General features: G+C 34.5%; 1 long non-coding RNA gene across 1 annotated transcript; it reads left to right on the top strand.

The window, feature by feature from the left end:
• Nucleotides 1–13,991: 13,991 nt before the first annotated feature.
• On the top strand, nucleotides 13,992–15,279 carry LOC149170208 (uncharacterized). The gene is made up of 2 exons (XR_016259214.1): nucleotides 13,992–14,113; nucleotides 15,154–15,279. It is a non-coding gene; the product is annotated as an uncharacterized LOC149170208 (long non-coding RNA).
• Nucleotides 15,280–15,401: the final 122 nt, after the last annotated feature.

Genomic DNA, 15,401 nt, shown 5'->3' on the forward strand with positions numbered 1-15,401 from the left:
AAAATGTTAGGAGTGTTAATTTCATTCTTGTGAGCGTTACCTCATGCAATGAGCGTTAAGTGGATTATTCAAAAATCATGACCCAATGCAATGAGTGTGAAGTGGATTATTCAAAAATCATGAGAAATTAGTAAGTTACCCGAAGTAATGAGTGTTAAGTGGATTATTCAAAAATCATGACCCAATGCAATGAGTGTGAAGTGGATTATTCAAAAATCATGAAAAAGTAGTAAGTTACGACTACTTTTCATGGAAATGGTCATAGATGATTGACTTACTTAAGGCAGTTGAATCCCAAAATGATATCTAATATAATGCACTGTGAAAACCCCTAATACTTAATGTCAGGATCATGTCGTATTTATATTTTGGTGATATATATTGGCTAATAATATTTATTAAAAATCAATACACCTTACATGATGTTGATTTAAAAAATAAAATTTGTGATATTGTTGTGGTCACTTGTATAATTATGTCTATTGTGATGTGTTTCAAAATGTTATGATTATATAATATTCATTTATTTTTTTGAAATATATATGTGCTAATAATACTAGTTTAAAAAATTAAATATAAATTAAAATATAAATAATCAACGGTATTTATATACTTCAAAAATGAATATATGTTTGCAAAAATTAATTTTATTAAATTTAACATAAACTTAGAATAAAATATAAATATTCAGCTTCATAGTTGTATTTCTTAAATGTATCTTGATTGATAATGTTTGCAAAATAATAATAATAATAATAAATTATTAAATTGAATGTAAAAAGTTAAAAATATAGTATTCAACTTATTTAAGTGTAATTTTTGCAAATGATATTGTGTAAATTCATTATACAAACACATTTAAAAAAAAAATACAAATATTTAAAGTTATATCATAAAACATAAACTTGACTAGTTAATTTCTAAAACATATATTTCTTTCAATTTATAATGAGAATTTTGTGATATATTTTTTAAATATATTAAATAATTATTCTTATGAAAACTTATGATCATAGTCATTTATGATCATTTGAGTGTTTACAAATAATGATATAATTTACAAATAAAAAAATATAATTACACGTTGTATTTCCTAATCAACTTCATTCTCCAATTCCCTCTAAAGATATTTAAAAAAAATCATATTAATAATACTGCATAAATACACAATAATAATTAGAAAACGAAAACAATACATTGTTAAAATTTTGAAAATAAATTATAATAAAATTAAGGAAAAAATAAATTGAAAAATAAACTATAATAAAATTAAGACAAATAAAATAAAATTGTATGCAATGATTAAACACACCAAAATATAAGATTTTCCATTTAAAATTGAAAATTCATAGAAATCTTAAATATATTAAGATTAACCAATTAAAATAAATAAAAAAGAGAAAAAGAAGCCACCTAAATACTGATTCTAGAAATAAAAATACAAAACCAAATAAACCCTAACCATTTATCACTAAAAAATACAAAACCAAATAAACCCTAACCTTGTATGGCTGAAAAATACTATGGACTTCTCTTCGCAGGGTGAAGGAAGTGGCGGATTCCAATTCCTTCTGCTTCAACTTCCCCTACATACCGAAGTGAGACTTCTATAGCAAACAAACTTCGGTTATTAAGTAGCCAATGTGAGTAATTCCAAGCCCTCCGAAATTAACGGCAACATTGAACCCTATTAGATTCTTTTAACTTGGCATACAAAAGGATTCTTGTAACTTCACACCCTATTAGATTCTTTTAACATGGCATACAGAAGGATTCTTGTAACTTCACATGTTAAAAAGAAAAATACAGGAGGAGGATAAAACTACTTAGAGCTAAATAGTATGATAGAATGATGAAAAATTATTTGAATATGGGTTTTTACAGAATGATGAAAAAGTATTTGAACAGGGGTTTTTACAGAATGATGAAAAAGTATTTGAACTAGGGTTTTAAAGCTTGATGTGAAATTTACACCTAGTTCATAGACACCACCAACGACATTCCCACTACGCTCGTCTTGAAAATAGGTCCATATCTACAATATATGCAATATTACATCCATCCATTCAGTTTTACTGTACCTTATTCGGGAGTCTGTAATGATTAAATGCATTGTATGAGTGATGGGTACTTGACTATTATTAACAATTATCAATTCTTTTGTTAACTATTATTAATTAACTGGTAACTTACTATTAACTTGAAATTATTATTAACTATTAACAAGAAATTATCGTTAACTATTAACTTACTATTAATCTGATGGTTGAATATTGTTCAATCATATAACATTAAATCTAAAGGTATAGAATGGTACAAGGTGGCGCCCAGGGGAGTCTTTCTCAAAGGGAATGCCTTATGACATAATTAGTTGTCAAATTATCCAAATGTTCTTTTGAAATGGAAGAGGTGGAGTACTTGGGACACATTGTGGGTTGTGAAGGAGTATGGGTGGATCCAAAAAAAATTCAAGTAATGCAAGATTAGCCAAAACTTGGACCTTGAAAAGTATGAGGGGGGTTTTGGGACTCACGGGATACTATCGTAAATTTGTTAGAAATTTTAGATGCATTGCCAGACTGCTGACGAAGATTCTTAAGAAAAATGCATTGCTCTCAATAGAAGCAACTCAATAGGGATTTTTGGATCTCAAATAGGCCATGTGTTCCACCTCAGTTTTGGCCCTCCCATATTTACCAAACCCTTTATGATCGAATGTGACACCTTATAGATAAGATTGGAGTAGTATTAACATAAGAAGGTCAACCAAATGCCTTCATAAGCGAACAATTAAGTGGAGATAATTTGGGTCAATCCACTTATGAGAAAGAAATGATGGCCATCTTACTTGCAATAGAAACTTGTCAACCATACTTTCTTAAACGTTGTTTCCATAACTGAAATGACCAGCATAGTCTAAAGTATTCCTTGAAGCAACACTTATCCTCTCCTACCTTATATTACTTGCCCATACATAGATCTTCAATGATTGATTATCTCCTATGACTCGCTATGAATCCTTTTTATAGCATCTTTCTTTACAATACCATGGCTCGCGAACCATGGGCGGGTCACAAAACAACTTAACTTCTAACACACTAAGGGGCTTTGACCTTCCTAAAGCCCCTTTGACTTCTAACGAACTTCGCACTCTGCTCCTCAAACTGCGGAGACTTTACAAAAATAACCAAAAATATTACAAATTTGACCCCAGGGGACACTATCCCAAAAATATGATTCTCTCTTTGATTTTCAGATGTTCACATGCAACTAAGCTTAAACTAAAGCAAAAATGAAGATTTTGGTTCAAAATACTCCTAACGCAAAAAAGGCATCAATCAAAGTAACACCAAATTCAAAAGCACTCAATGAAAATTTCTTTCACTTTCCCTTTCAAATAGATAAGAAAATATACTCATTTCAGTTTTCAAGCCAAACAATGTAATCTATGTTCGATAAATGACAGAGATGGATTTCAAATGCAAGATGACGAAATATACATGAAAAACAACTTTTCACAAGACAAACCGAAACCAATGTAAGTCAATGTTTTATGTGATTTCACCAAACGAACAAACCTAATCATTCAGCAAACCAGAGACCCAAAGACACTCACAAGTGGCAAGTGACATCCAATCGACCTATAAACCCTAAAATCAATCGAATTTCACTCAAACACTTGAAAGTTCAAAGGAGTAAGAATTTGCTAATAAATGAGGTAGTCAGTCAAAACATCAACAAAATCCAGTCACGCAGAACAAAACAGGGCCTTAGGGGCTCAGACACACTGGGGTTTGACAGAGAAAGCCTATATTTTTTCCAATTGCAGGGATCAATGCAGCTGTTAAGGCCAAACTGGCGTTGAACACAGGATCATCATGATTGTTTTAATAAAAAAACACACTGGTAGCGCGACTGTCAGATCAGAAAGCGCACTGGGTGAGGAAAAAGGCAAAAATTAAAAAGAATTTCTCAAACACTTCTAGACTGAGCACTCTAATATAGCAACCAGTGATTGTGTAGACCTATATCAACCAAAACTAACTAAGAACATGATGGTCAATCAAACTGATCAAGAGATCAGTTGAGAAAGGAGGATAAAAAATCTATAACTTCCCCAGTGGAGTCGCCATTTTTTTATGAAGGAAAATCCCCTCTGTGAACATAGGCGAACCCTCTAGCCCAATGAGTGGGTCTAGCAACAAACTAAACAAACTAACATACACTTTCCTAGCTTATGTTTAAAAAATGCAGAGAGAGAATAGCCTACCTCGTTCTGATACTAATCGCTCAATCCTTTGGAGATGACTTTAAGCAATAGTCCCTAAAACAATAACTTTCTATGGAGTTATTTAATAGGTGCATAGTTGTTGATCACATAAATAGTACATGCAACTGCTTCTGCCCAATACTCATTAGACAAGTTTCCACCTTTCAACATGCTTCTTACCATGTTCATAATTGTCTTGTTCTTTCTCTCTACTACACCATTCTGCTGCGATGTGTACCTGGTTGTAAATTGTCTTCTAATTCCATCTTGTTTGCAGTAATCATGGAATGCCTTTGATTCATATTCTCCACCATGATCTGACTTGAATACCTTGATCTGTCGATCACTTTGATTCTCTACTAAGGCTTTGAATTCTGTGAACTTTGCAAAAGTTTCAGACTTTTGTTTCAAGAAGTAAACCCAAGTCTTTCTGCTGTAGCCATCAATGAAAGTGAGGAAGTAGCAACTTCCATCGGTTGATTGTGTCCTCATAGGTCCACACAAGTCTGTATGCACTAGGTTAAGAGGCTTGTTTGCTCTGTATGCAACTCCCTTTGGAAAAATTTCATGGTGTTGTTTTCCCAAGATGCAACACTCACAAGTACTAGCAAGCTCTTTGATGGGAGGTAATCCTCCGACCATCTGTTTCTGCTGTAGCAATCTTAAACCAGAAAAGTGCAAGTGTCCAAATTGAAAGTGCCATAACCAATAATCATCAGAACATGCAACTGTAAAAGAACTCACCTGGCCACTGTAATTCAAAATTAGAGGAAAGAGTCTATTCCTTGTCATCTGCACCTTTGCTATCAACTTCTTGCTTGGGGGCTTGTCATATATAACACATCATTGACCTTGAAAGATAACTCTATATCCTTTCTGTTTCAATTGACTAAAACTTATTAAATTATGTTTGATACTAGGAACATAACATACCTATGAGATTGTCTTCGGCTTCCCTTGCTTGGTTAGAATGTTGACCACTCCTTTGCCATCTACTACCACAGTCTTGTCAGTCCCCAACTTTACCTCTGTTTTAACAGATTGATCGAAATTTGCAACCAAATCCTTGTTGTTTGTCATGTGGTTACTGCAACCACTGTAGAACAGCCACAAATTAGCAGAAGGTTCATGCATGGTATGGTAGGCTAGGAACATGGAGTTAGTACTCTCTGTAGTGACATTAGCTCTCTGGTTCCCTTTATCAGCTATTTTCTTCCTGCAATCATGAGCATAATGACCAAATTTATTGCAGTAATAGCATCTTACGTTTGATTTGTCAACTCTTTGATTATTGTTGAAGCTTCTATAGTTGCTCCCACTTGTTGTTCATGCTCTTCTTGGTCATATCTCTAACTCCCATATCTTCTGCTTCATCCTCTGTCTGTCATTCTACCTTTGCCTCAACCTCTATCTCTTGAAATAGAAACCTGACTTTTGAAAGCGGTCTCTAAAGTGGAATCCTTATTTCTGTCTATCCTTGCCTCATGCGATAGAAGTGATCCCATCAACTCATTAACTGCTAATGATGCCAAATCCTTGGCTTCTTTAATGGCTGCTACCACAACATCAAATTTGGTATATAAAGATCTGAGGATCTTCTCAACCATTGTTTGATATTTAATTTCTTCACCATAAATATTTAACTGATTTACAACAGTTATGACCCAATTCATGAAAGAATCAATGTACTTTGTCTCCTTCATCTACAGACTTTCAAAATCTCTCCTAGTATTTTGCAACTTAACAATATTGACTTTGGCCATACCTGTATAGTTTGTCGCCAAATTATCCCATGCTACTTTTGCTGAAAACGTGATCATAATCTTCTGCAACATTGTTCAGTGCACTCCCTGATGAATAAGCTGCAATGCTTGTGCATTCTTCTTCCTATCTTTCTTCCATTCATCCCTCTATGTATTACTGAGATCTTGTTCTTCTTCTTCATTCTTAGGTTTTGAAACCCAAACTGCACATAATCCCAGACATCATGTGCCTGCAACGTGGTCACCATCTTAAAGGCCCACACATCATAATCTTTCCCTGTAAACGGTGGGAACTGGGGCTGGAAATTTGAGAAAGCCATGTTTCTCTAAAAAATACCTTTTTGAAAAAACCCTAAATCGCTCTTTTATAAAACTCTTTTAAAAAAAAAAACCTTTCACTAAAAAAACCCTAAATTTTTTATTTAAAAAAAAAAACTTAAAAAAAAATATTTTTCAAAAACCCTTTTGAAAAACTCTTGATATTATTTTTTATATATAAAAGAGATCTTTTAAAAAAAATCTTTATATACATAAAACAATAAAACCTTTATAATCCACCCTTTTATAAATTAAAAAACTTAACAAACCGAAACCTTTTATGACTCAAAAGTTTTCTTTTGAAGACCCTTTTTAATATGCTCCCATCTTAATAAAGGAGTTTCCCGCTCAACTTTATAAACGAACTATGGGAAATAAGTGTTTCACCGTATAAAGCATCCTCTTACCTTAAAACAAAATACGCCCTTTTCACTTGTTGACTTTTTTAATAAGCTAATGCGTCTCACGTTATGAGGGCATGCGACTAACGCATTGCACCTCGGCTAACTCAAGCGACAGTTCGTTAACGCAACACAGAAACGAAAGGACCCGCGTGCATGCAAAATGGCTTAAGTTTTTGAGGCTTAACTCGGCCCTCTCCTGAGAGTGAACACGTTATAGCGCCCTGTATCTAGATGTAGAATGCATTAATGTTCAAACCACAAGAAAAAATAGAATTTTCCTTTCACACGGACTACTGCAAATCTGTTTTTCTTTGCTCTGTGTAACTTTGCTCTGATATCAATTTGTTGGAAAGGCGGAGGAGACAAAGCATGAATTCACACAAAACATGAGTTGCTGCTCTTCTATTGATCACACAAAACATGATGATTACAATGAATCTGGTGAAGGATATTTATCCTTTTCTAACTAGCTACTTGCCTTGACATGCATCCACACGCAACCACACATCTATCACTTGACTTGACTAACATTCAAATACTCAATCACTCAGTTAACTAACTCTCTATGTTTAACTAACTCCTCATGCAGGAGTAATTATCTTATTTTAAGAAATGCGACCTCTCTAATTCGCGATTGTGCGACCTCTAGCGAGTCGCACTTCCACCCAGGTCATTGGGTCACACCTTAAGTCAACCTCTAAGGAATGCAACATGCATATGGATCCGAAATGTGACCCCCTCTACCTTCAAAATTTGACTTGGTTTACGTGATTGTTCACAAGTCGTAATATCCACTTGCGACTTGTGAAAGGTTATTTCGATATAACCAAAGCTCAAAACCTTTGAGGATTATGGCGATCATTCACTGCAAAGCACGAAGATGACCAAGGCATTTGCAAGGTTGAATCAAACACAAAGAAAATACCAAATATTTTATTTTTGGAGAGAAGAGCAAGTCACTTAGGCATTAAATGTTGGCTTACATAGTTAACTATGCTCACATATGGCATTTGAAAGAATATAGACTTTGATTTTAATTTTCATCAGATCCCAGCCAATAGTCTCGTCCACACCAATTGTGCCTGATGTACTATCTGTCGGGGAGATTGAAAAGTAGTTTAAAGTAGGTGGGAAACTTGATTACTTGGCCTCTTATGAAAATGCAAGATATGAAACAAAACTGAAATGTTGTAAAACCTTAGTTAGTGTCACGTTGGTTATGCTTCTGTTATTGACAACTTCGACAGAACTATTGGTTTAAAAGAAGGCAACATGACTTAAAATGATGTCAATGATAGTTTGGAGGGAAATGAAAGGACAACAAACCGATACATTGACAATGAAATCAGGTAGTGTTAATCATACTGCGTGCTCTTTAAAACTAAGCTCGTGACCTTGGGTAGAAAGCCTTGTGATGGTGCCAACACATAAAACCAATGGCAACGGTAAGACTGCAATGGATGACATCCAAGGAATCATGTACAATCATGAACAATGTATTGGGTGAATGATATGGTTAGGAGAATCCAGGGAGTAAAATTTTTCATCAGTTTGTTTTAAAAACTCATGACAGTTCATTTCTAGTTAGGCACAATTGGCAACTTGCACAGTAAGAGTTAGTCGAAAAAGATGTATGCAAGGAGAATGTAATTTCCTCTTGAACGAACCGCTCCAGAGAAACTTATAATATGCTATCATGAGGCATGGTGCCAATCAAGTTGGAGGATGTGGCTGTCTTCTGGAAACTGCTCCTATGGTCACATACTGTAATATAAATTGTGAAGTCCTCCTAGATTAGGGATCAAGATCACCCTATATGGGCTACACATTACCACAACACTGGGGTGTAGAAAAAGACTATACAGAGGTCTTAGTTCATGCTTTACTTTCAGTTAATTTGTCATCTTTCTGGCATTATTCTTCATCTACACATTTTATTGAATAATGCTATTTTTTTGTAAGTAGATGTTGATTCCCGTGGAGGAAGATGAGACCTTTCAAAAGAAGCCTTGCAGCTAAGGTGTCCAACTAGTAAACAAGTTGGCTCCACATAGTTGACCAAGGCACTATGTCAACCACGCTGGCAGAAGTCATAGCAAACAAATGGTCATTCAATGCAGCCAATGAACCACACAATTTTGTCTTGTACTCTTGCAACTTCCTTGGTACCAAGCATTCTAGGGTTCTCATCATGATGTCAATAGCTAGGATGAGACTAATTATCTTGTACTAGGCAGTAGGTATGAGAGAGCAATGAGGAAGTTCAAGAGTCATGAGGGTAGATGAAAGGTAATGAGGGTAGGCCAAGGGTCACGGTAGGTGAACGATCACCTCATCTCTATAAATGTTCCCCCCTACTTCATTGAGATGGACTTTAGCACTTGAGTTGATGCTAGGATTAGATAGTTTATTTATGCTTGAGAGCTAGAGCCACTCAGCTCTTGGTAGCTAGTAGAGTGGAGTTGTAGTGAGGCTAGGGTTTTGCATTGTGTAATGGTATGAGCAACCCATGTTACACTATTGGGATTTGACCAATTGCAAGATATGTAATTGAATTTGCAGCAACTTTAATAAGATGTTCTTCATCTTTGGCGCTGATTCCCATGCTTACTCATGGTGGTTGTACTGGTTGTCAGGAATTTTCACTATATTTGTATGTGTGATTTCATATACACAATATGTTATGGACTGATTCGTAGTTGTTGCATGTATGTTTTTCTTTCGAATCCGTATTTACTTATTTCTTTCCATGTCGGTGATCTATTGTGAACTATTTTGCAATTAACTTATAGCATGTTCCTGTTTATTGTATGTCTGATTGGGTTTTAGCTCACTGATTCCTCTCATGGCATACCTCTTCTTATCACTGCTAAGACTTGTTTGTACGTCTTTATGCAATTTGTCAATCTTGGGTTGATTTTATTTCACTATCTCGACACTTTGTTCTTGTCCCCACTCTAACACCTTCTCATTTGACAACTAAGAGCAGAAACATTCATGGTGGAAGCTAGACCCACATACCAGATGGGGATCCAACCCCAAAAAGTGTGAGGTTTAATTGGGAATTCAAACTGGGGAGACCCCCTAGTGGTTGGCGATACATTTCGGTCCATTAACAAAAGTGAAAGATGAGATTAATAGTTTGAGACTGTAAATTTAAGAGTTTCAACATGCTTCTATTTTTTATCATCATTCCTTTATTCCTATAGTTGATTTAGTTAGTGTTGTCTCATTTTTCCTTTCATATCTAAATATATTAGCTCTTTCTAGGGACCAATTTAATTCCCAAGAGGATGGAAATACTTTTATTGAAATATATTGATTGCATGGAAGTTTTGATGTGTCTAATTTTAAGGGTTTGTTGAGCATATACTACATTAATCTATAGTGTACTTCTTTTAGTTTTAAGGCTAAGTGAGTACTATTGGAGCTATGAACAAATGTTGTACTCTCAAAAATAAATTTAATTAATACAATATTTTTAATTATACCTAAAAATATTTGTTTTATAATTTATATACATTATTTTTGTTAAATATTATGCATTAATTTTTCAATTTTTTTTCAAAATCATAAAACATTTAGAATAAGCTTTTTATTTCTCATCAACGAAAAAAAAATCACAACATCAGGGAGAAAAAATAATGAATCAATAATTATAAATACATGTGAAATTAATAAATAAATTTAAATCCATTATAAAATACAAAATAAATTTAACAATAAGATAAAATTAATTATTATATTATATATCTTATGATATTAAAAAAATTAAAATATTATTATTATTAATTTTTACTATATATATTATATTAGTAAATCTATATTCAGAACATAAAATTATATTAAAACTGTAAAAATAATTAACACAATTTTTTCTAAACCAATTATTTTAAAAAGATTTAACACAACTATTTTAGAAGTCAACCATCGTAATTGCCAAGGGCATTGGTAGAGCTTTAGGTACAAAATTACAACACTAAACATATGTATAAATTCAAGAAAATTTCCAAAAACAAAACTACACAAACTTCCATATACGTGAAATATTAACTAAGGGGTTCATCTTTGTTGTAGGAGGGCACTTGTTTCTGTGTTGAAACACAAGTATTTAAATTAAGACACCCACTAGAAGCCAATTGCATATTCAATTTGTTGATGAAGACATAATCTTATCCTCCGATTGTTGAATCTTTGATCATTACTCAACAATAATATCCATGGTGGTAAAGACATAAGCCACCAATTGTTGAACCTTGAGTTGCATATGCAACACATCATCTGAGAGTTCTTTGAATTGATATCTTGAAGACGACGGGGCCAAGGATGTGCCATATTGAGGTTAAGAGGGCTGCAAACTAAAATATTTAACAACTAATAAATATATTGTGCTTGGACCTAAGAATAGACCAAAAAATGCTAGGGAAAATTTATTATTCTCCAATGAACCACTACAACCTATTATAGGCTCTGAACTCCCCAAGCAAAAGAAAAAAAGGCCTACATGATTCCCTCATTCATAAAACAACAAGCTAGCGAGGTCCTTAGAATTAGAAGCTTACTGATAATTTTAATAGAATTCCCAACCACCAGTGGAATAACTTTGACTATACCCTCAATTTCCCGAGAGAATCGAGTTAATAAGGGAATTGATAGTAAATTCAAATGTTTCTTTACCTCAACTTTGATGTGGGTGGTTAAGCCCCTTACCTCTTCCCAAGAGCATGCTAGCTATAATGACCTTCTCTCGTCGTCCTCACACCAACTCAACTAACAAGATAATGATGTCCAATCCTCTAATTTACATCCCCAATTCATTTACTTGTATCCACTAAACTAATAGATATTATCTTTTCCAATATCCAAATTTGTAACTTGTATCCACGCAAGAAGGGTACTATCATTCTTAACAATTCAAATAACTAGATCTACACAAATAAGGACTACGACCAACTTCCCAACACACAATATAACACTAAATTTCGACATGGGTTCACATGCATTAGCCCCTATCGTATCTCCTAAAACCTGCCATCTATGCATGCTTCCGACAACCATCTTTCAATTTCGTCATGGCCATGCACCATTCTTATGGAATGGGGAGGTGAGTAACCACTTCATTCACCACAAGGGAGCCCACTTCAAATTGAATTTCCTTGTTTTCCATTTGATCCATAATGGCATTATTGAGGAGGAGCAAGCAAAGATGTAACCAAGTATTGGCCATTTTTCTGAATATGGTTTTGATGTAACATTATATTAAAAGTGTAAAAATGTTTAACACAAATTTTTCTAAACCAATTATTTCAAAAAGATTTAACACAAATCTTTTAGAATTCAACCATCCTAATTTCCAAGGGCATTGGTAGAGCTTTAGGTACAAGATAGCAACACTAAATATACGTATAAATTCAAGAAAATTTCCAAAAAAAAAACTACACAAACTACCATACACGTGAAATATTAACTAAGGGGTTTATCTCCGTTGTAAGAGGGCACTTGCTGTTGTAGGAGGGAACTTTTTTTTGTGTTGAAGCACAAGCATTTAAATGAAGATTCCCACCGGAAGCCAATTGCATATTTAATTTGTTGATGAAGACATAATATTATTCTCCAATTTTTGAATATTTGATCATTGCTCAATAAGAATCTCCATGGTGGTAGAGATATAAGCTACCAATTGTCGAAACTTGAGTTGCATATGCAACACATCATCGAAGATTTCCTTAGAACCAATATCTTGAAGATGAAGGGGTCAAGGATGTGCCATATTGAGGGTAAGAGGAATGCAAACTAAAATATTTATCAACTAATAAACTATTCTGCTTGGACCCCTAAGAATAGACAAAAACATGCTAGGGAAAATATATTATGCTCTAGTGAACCACTCTGACCTATTCTAGGCTCCCAACTCTGCAAGAGAAGGAAAAAAAAAGCCTACATGCTTCCCTCATTCATAAAACAACAAGCTAGTGAGGCCCTTGAAATTAGGACCTCACTTAGAATTTTAACAAAGTTCCCAACCACTAGTGGAATAGCTTTGACTATACCTTCAATTTCTCAAGAGAATCGAGTTAATAAAGGAATTGATAGTAAATTCAAATTTTTCCTTACCCAGATTCCCTCGAATTTGATGTAGGTGGTTAAGTCCCTTATCTCTTCCTAACAGATCCTGCTAGCTATAACGACTTGCTCTCATCGTCCTCCCACCAAGTAAACTAACAAGAGAAGATGTTCAATCCTCCAATTTACATCCCCAAGTCATTATCTTGTATCCACTAAACTAATAGATACTATCTTATCCAATATTCAAATTTGTAACTTGTATCCATGTGGGAAGGGTACCATTATTCTTCCTTGTTTTCCATTAGCCCCTATCGTATCTCCTAGAACCTCCCATCCCTGCATGCTTCCAACAACCATCTTTCAATGTCATTGTGGTCACCCATCATTCTTAGGAAATGGGGAGGTGAGTCACCACTCATTCACCATAAGGGAGACCACTTCAAATTGAATTTCCTTGTTTTCCATTTGATCCATGATGACATTATTGAGGAGGAGCAAGCAAAGATGTAACAAAAAATGTAACCAAGTATGGGCCATTTTTGTGAATATGGTTTTGATGCGGTTAGAAGCTTTTGGTCAAATCTAATTTTCTGAAATCCACATGATCAGCGGAGGCCGAAGGCAGTTTGCACAGCAGCTTTAGATTCTATACTTACTGTAGAAGTTTCATACCAAGCCATCTCAATGTTGGAAGAAGCTTGCTATTAACGAGGATTTTAAATTTATTTTCGCGGAAAAATTCAAAGGTAAAGCCTGAGACTTGCTTTAAATGTTTATGTGTTGATTGATGCAGTTGTTCTTGGCGTCTATCTCTCTGCTTATTTATGTTATGTACATATCAAGCTTGCATCACCGGGATTTGCAGGGTTTAGGGTTTGGGTTGAAATATGCAGCATCCATTTATTTATTACTTAATGGTTGCTAGTTTTTTTTTTTTTTTCATGACGCCCTCTTAAACGTTCCAAGGGCACTGGGGTTTTGTTCATTAACCTTTTGTCAGCAATAACAAAATTACAATGGGGTTTTCGTTCATTTAACCTTTTGTCGCAGTAACAAAAGTAGACTTACGAAGAAATATGTGTTTTTTTTTCAATTTATTTACTTATTTTTGTGTGAGGGAATTTGGACATTTGATTTGAGTTTATGCTATTTTTATCACTGCAAATTATACAAGAACAATGGAGCAATCTCACAAGGCCCATAGAGCCCGTCAGTTTGGAACGTCCTCGAGGAAAAAAGAGAAAACAGACAAGAAGAAGCGTGGACTATCCAGTGACAGGCATAATCCCAAGGTTGGCTCAGTCGTTATACTTTGCCACCTTATCTATATTTTTAAAGTAGACTATAGTTCAATTCGTTGTTTTGTTGAATATCTGTTTTTAGTATAAGCGTTTGAGTGTTTTCACATCAGCTTAGGAAGGTGTAGGCATTGCAGCATATGCCAGCAAGGCTGGAAGTTTGTTCGGTCTAATTGTCGAATTAGCAGTTTTCAAACACTGATCAGTAGGTTAATTACCATGTAGTTGTTCAATATGTGCGCACTGGATTTTCTCGTCATCCTTACAGGTTTTTTCATGCGAATGGCAAGTTCATCAATAATTTTTTGGCAAATTAAATAATAGTATCAGCCTGCAAGTACTTTACAAACATCATCAGGTCTCTCAAAGAAGAACGAAAAATCTATGACAGAATGTTGCGAAAATTTGCACTAAGATCAATAAAATATTTTCTTCTTGATCTGCCCATTGGAAAATGACAAGAATTGGGGGTGGTCCAGTCTCGATGAAGGCCCACATTTGCAGTTGTGGTTTGATATGAACGTTCTCCACAAATGTTAATAAGATGGTGTTTCCAATGTTTTACTATTTCCTCAGAATTAAGCTCTGTTTTGTGTATACACCAACGTATGCCTCTAATGAAGCTGACAAAGCCTTAATCAGATCATCTAACAGTGACACAAGCTGACTTAATTGAGTAATTTGATTATAACATACTAGTTAGGCACAGTGACCCTGATTTATTGACAACATGGTGGCAAACTAAATATATTGACAGAACGTATGATTATGTAATCCAAGACTCCAAATCCCTGCAACTATTCAAAGATTCAATGGGCGTGACAGTTTTTTGCAAATTTGGTTCTACCATAATATTAGTTAGGACTGATGGTTTCTGGATGAACTATCAAGCAGTGGTCATGATCACTGATTTGAAAATTTTCCAAAGCGGTTCACTTGCACAGATTACAAAAGCCCCAGTGCTATGTTCCATAGTTGGGACTTACCATCTTGGAGAGCTCCAGCTTACTCTGACTTTGATTTTGCATTAACAGGCATTTGCTTTTAAGTCTTCGCTGAAGGCAAAGCGTCTACAATCTATTGCATCAGAGAAGGATCAACGCCGACTTCATCTGCCTGTAGTTGACCGTTCTACTGGAGAACCAGCCTATAATCTCTGATGGAGTTTCCATGGTAATCACAACACCTATGCTTGTTAATGGATTAATTTATCCACATATATATAAACAAATTTTTTGAATACATATTTTTACACGATTATTTTTAATTTAAGTCACAGGCA

Source organism: Pinus tabuliformis, chromosome 4_2 (genome assembly GCF_031772625.1).
Source record: "Pinus tabuliformis cultivar Carrire ecotype Pingquan chromosome 4_2, CPIR1, whole genome shotgun sequence".
NCBI classification, from domain to species: Eukaryota; Viridiplantae; Streptophyta; class Pinopsida; order Pinales; family Pinaceae; genus Pinus; species Pinus tabuliformis.